This window comes from Quercus robur, chromosome 3, assembly GCF_932294415.1.
Source record: "Quercus robur chromosome 3, dhQueRobu3.1, whole genome shotgun sequence".
Classification (NCBI taxonomy): domain Eukaryota; kingdom Viridiplantae; phylum Streptophyta; class Magnoliopsida; order Fagales; family Fagaceae; genus Quercus; species Quercus robur.
The window spans coordinates 35906758-35912201 of NC_065536.1; positions in this window are offsets into that span (position 1 = coordinate 35906758).

Sequence of the window (5444 nt, forward strand, 5' to 3'; positions counted from 1 at the left end):
TAAAAATATCAGATCTGTTTTGTAGTATATAGAAAAAAGTGGTTTTTAGAGATAAAAATTCAGATATGTGTTTATTACATAAAATAAAGTCTTTTGATTTGAAAAATATCAGATCTGTTTTTGAGAACTAAAAAAATGGTTTTTTGGTTTGTAAAAGATCAAATCTGTTTTATGATAATAAAAAAATGGTTTTTGATAACAAAAAAATTAGATTTGTTTTGTATATGTTTTAAAAGAATGAAAAAGATTTTTTAAGAAGAGAGTTTCACTCATAATATGAATTTATGCAATCATAAATTAAACAAAACAAACACAAACACAATCATGTTTAATCTTTTTCTTTATTTTAAAAATCTTTATATGTTAAAGAAAAATCAGATTTGTATCTAAGAAAGATACAAATCAGTTTTTGATTGAGAAAAATTCAGATCTGCATCTTATAAAGATGCAAATCTTTTTTTGTTTGATGAAAAATTCAGATCTACATCTAAGAAAGATACAGATTCATTTTTAATTGATAAAATTTTAGATCTGCATCTAATAAAGATGCAGATTTGTTTTTATTTGAAAAGAAATTCAGATCTACATCTAAGAAAGATGCAAATATGTTTTTGTCTTAAGAAAAAGAATTGTTCACATGCAGATTATTGGAATTAAGAAAAAAAGATCATAACAATTGCATAAAAACAAAATCATGCTTTATCAAAACAAAGAAGCATAAAAAGATAGGGTGATTAAAAACAACCTCTTGCATGAGCACTCCTTGTTCTTGAGAGTATGTTTTAGGGTTCAAAGAAACTTATTTAGTTATCTTTGAAACCTAAAAACCCTAATTTAAGCAGCAAATCTCAGAGAGGATCAGCAAATATCAACAATTTGAGAGTTTCAAAACATATGCCTCTCAAAGCGTCAAAAAAAAGAGGTGCTGAATTATGAGACCCAACCTCTATTTATAGAGGCCAGAAGACTCCAAAAAATAGCTTCGATGTGTAGAATGCGAATCGGGACTCATTCTTTTGCAAAAAGATCGAAAAGGGTGTGCCTTATTGTCACCCGAAGGGCGTTGGGCCAAAGCCCAAAAGGGGGAAATTCGGCCCTTTTAAAGTGTCGTTTGGCACTCCAAAAGTGCCTAATGGGCTCTTGAACACCGAATGTTCTTCCGTGTTTGGGTGCGTTTTGGACTTCCCTACTAGGGTTTTTTGATCTGGTCCTGACACCTAGACTTGTTTTCATCCTTAGTCTATGATTATTTTTATCTCTTTTCTAGATAATTCAGGCTTTTTTAGGAACAATTATCTTGTAGATAAATACCCTAAAATAAATCTTGATAAAGTTCAGATTATCCACAATTTTATTGTTATCCAATCATCCCTTTTATTCCTATGCATGCATCCCTATTTTAAACACTAATTATCAACCAATCACAAAATTATTTAATTAATTTTAATTATCTCACCAATCAAAATTAATTTAAATTAATCATATGTGGTTGACTTTACCTAGACATAATGCATATTGACCGTGCAACTTGATCCTGCGATATCTTTTGATCCGATGGTCCAATTTGGAAATTGGACACACCATTATGACCGTTAGAATCTCAAGATCATTTTTATGATATGCAATGAATGAATTAATGCATGTAATGCAAAGACAAATTGATGCATGTAATGCAAAAACAGACTGATGCATGTAATGCAATCATGATTTTTGGGGTACGTTGATAGTCATTCAAGTCATTCTTCTTAATTAAATCATGGGTGCAAAATTAAGGCCTTGTTTGGATTTTTTTTCATCACTCATTACTCCTCACTCAATTTCCGTCACTCATCACTTAAAATACCCCACCCCGTTTGGCACTATCACTCACTTGTCATCACTAAATATTTTTCAACTGTTTGTGGGCACCATACCTGTCACTTGGTTAGAGCAAACTGTTTTATGGGCCCCACCATTTTATCTTTTCTCATTTCTCCTCTTTCACCCCTGTTACTCTCCCAAAACACAAACCCGAACCCAGTTTCAATCACAATAACAAAAATAGCAACAACAACAACAACAAAACAAACTCGAACCCAATTTCAACCACAATAACAAAAACAGCAACAACAACAACAACAACAACAACAACAACAAAATGCGGCCAATCAGACGGCTAATTCCACCTCCACCTCAGCCGGCGATGACGACGAGCTGATACAAAACCGATATGGTGACGACAAGCGGATAAGCATCATGATGTGGCGGATCAGATCTGAAAGGTGGCGGATGAGGACCCGGCCCACTGCAAGATCTTTGTCCATGGTTTCGGCTGGGACACCACGCCGAAACCCCAATCGTCGTGTTCAAGGAATGGGTATTTTGAAACCTATTCATGTGGGTATTTTGAAACCCCAAATCCAAATCCAAACCCATCCTTACCCGGTCATGGAGTGCAGCTTCAGACTAAAAAAATTCTGTGATGAAGAACAAAACCAAAAAAAAAAAAAAAAAATAGAACTGCAGAGCTGAGACAAAAAAAAGCTTACAACGAAGAAAAAAAATTTCATGATGAGATAGAGGAAAAGAGATGGTTTGAAGGATGGGCTATGTTAATGGCAGATGGGTATGGAGAGAAGAGAGTGGCTTGGGAAGAGAAGAGGAAGAGGAAAAAAAAAAAAAGAAAAAGAAAGAAAAGAGATGGTTTGAAGGATGAGACAGGACACAGTAAATGGGGCCACCATGTCAATATATTTACGGAAATGCCTTTGAAAACAGAGTTATGAAAACTGAAAACAGCTAAAATGTGTTTTCAGTTTCCATAACTCATCACTCAAAAACCAGAGAATTTTGTGATGGAAAAAAAAACTGGAAATAGAGTTATGAATATCCAAATGGACTTCTCAGCTATAGGTCCCACCATTTTTGAGTTTTGAGTTATGGAAACAGAGTTATAAGTTATGGAAACTCAAAATCCAAACAGCCCTAAGTGTCTACACCTCCACCCAAGAGTGAGAAAAAAATAAGGGGATTCCTAGGTCGACTACAATACATTAGCCAATTCATCGCCAAACTCACCTCTATTTATGAGCCCATCTTTAAGCTCCTAAGGAAGAATGAACCCCACACATGGAACGATGAATTTCAGAAAGCTTTTGAACTTATCAAGGAATAACTCCTTCATCCACCCATCCTAGTGCCTCCACAACACGGACAACCATTACTACTATACCTTTCTATCATAGGAGATGCGGTTGGGAGCATGCTTGCTCAAGAAGATGATGATAAGAATGAGAGAGCAGTGTACTATTTGAGCAAAAGAGTCCATGATTATGAGACTAGATACATCCCTATAGAAAAGTCATGTTTTGCACTCGTATGGGCCGTGCAGATGTTGAGACACATCATTCTACCATTCCAGATATGGATAGTAGCCAGAATGGACCCATTGAAGTACCTATTTGAGAAACTCGCTTTGAGTGGGTGATTGTTGAGATGGTTGATCCTATTATCAGAATTCGATTTGAGGTATGTGAAAAGAAAAACTATCAAAGGAAGCGTGGTGTTAGTTTTTTGTGCCGAGAACCCCATAAAAGGAGATGATGGAAAAGAAGATTTCCTAGATGAGGATATTTAGGATATTGAACTAGGGCATGGAAAATATACTTCGATGGAGCTGTGAACCAATATGGGAATGGGATAGGAGTACTTTTGATCACCCCTGATGGATCCCATGTGTCTTTGGCTGTCAAATTGAACTTTGAGGCGACTAATAACATGGTAGAATATGAAGCTCAACCCAAGCCTTCGAGCCTCTAGTTCTTCTGATTTTAACTCTAATAGAAACAAACGGTAAGCTCTCCGCTCTATTTGATTACAATGCTATACCTATCAAAGTGGGCGAACACTTCTATAACGTTAGACTCGTTACGCTATTTGACTAAACTCGTTGGCTCCGCATCCATCGAAAGTCGGTAACCTTTGTCACCGTTAGTATTTATTTCCGAAAAGAAAGCTCTCTGAGAATTGGGGGTAAAAGAAGTAGAGGTATTTGAAGATTCGACCTTAGTTATAGCTTAAGCACAAAAATTGTGGAAGGTAAAGTAAGAACATTTAAAGGCCTATCAACAATATTTAGAGGACTTGGCCAAAACCTTTGATAGGATCAAATACACTATCATCCCTAGAGTTTAGATTCAATTTGTAGATGCCTTGGCTATCTTAGCCTCCATGGTTGAAATACCTAAAGAAGTATGGACATAACCCTTAGAGATTGGGTAGAGCTATGAACTATTACACAAGGGGAGAGCCGAGTCTTTAGTCTTAGCTATAGTAGAAGAAGGGGTTCCTTGATATTATGACATCATGAAATTCTTGGAATTGGGAGTATATCCTGATGGCATCAATAAGAGAGAACATCGTTCGATAAGGATATTGGCTATGCAATACATCCTATATGGAGGACAACTTTATAGGAGGTCTTATGATGGTATACATCTCCATTGTTTGAAGAAAGAGGAAGTCGATAGGGTTATGGAAGAAGTTCATCAAGGGATTTATGGTCCTCACATGAATAGGAGAATGTTAGCCAAAAAGATCCCTAGGATGAGATACTATTGGAATACAATGGAGACTAATTGTGTAGACCTTGTAAAGAGTTGCCATGACTGCCAAACACATGCAAACTTGAATCACGTGTCGCCTAATGAGCTGTACGGCATGACCTCTCCTTGGCCTTTCTCAGTTTGGGGCATAAATGTGATTGAAAGGATAGCCCCAAAGGCTTCGAATGGACACAAGTACATCCTAGTGGTGATTGACCTTTTCACCAAGTGGGTGGAAGCGGCCTCCTACTTCGTATTGAAAGCCAAACATGTGGCTCAGATCATAGAGAATAACATCATTTGCCGGTACTGGGTACCACAAGAGATCATCTTGGATAATGGCTCCCACTTTGGTGGAGAGGTTCGAAAGATCATGGAGTTGTACAACATTGAGCATCACAAGTCTTCTCCATAAAGACCACAGACTAATGGGACCGTAGAAGCAGCCAATAAGAACATCAAGAACATCCTAGCCAAGATGGTAGTAACATACAAGGATTGAGCCAAAAAAAACTTCCATTTGCTTTATGGGGTTATAGAACTTCTATCCGTGCATCAATTGGGTCAACCCCTTACTCTTTGGTCTATGGATGCAAGGCGATCCTTCCCATTGAGGTAGAGATACAATCTTTGAGCGTGCTAGTGGAAATCAAGGTCCTAGAGGAAGATTGGATGAAAGAAAGATATGAACAATTGGCTTTGATAAATGAGAAAAGAGCTAGGGCACAATACCTTGCACAAGGGTACCAGAAAAGGATTGCTAGAGCATGCAACAAAAAAGTGAAATGTAGAAACCTTAAAGAAGGGGACTTGGTCCTAAAAGTGCTCAAAGATGAAACCTTTGATCCAAGAGGGAAGATG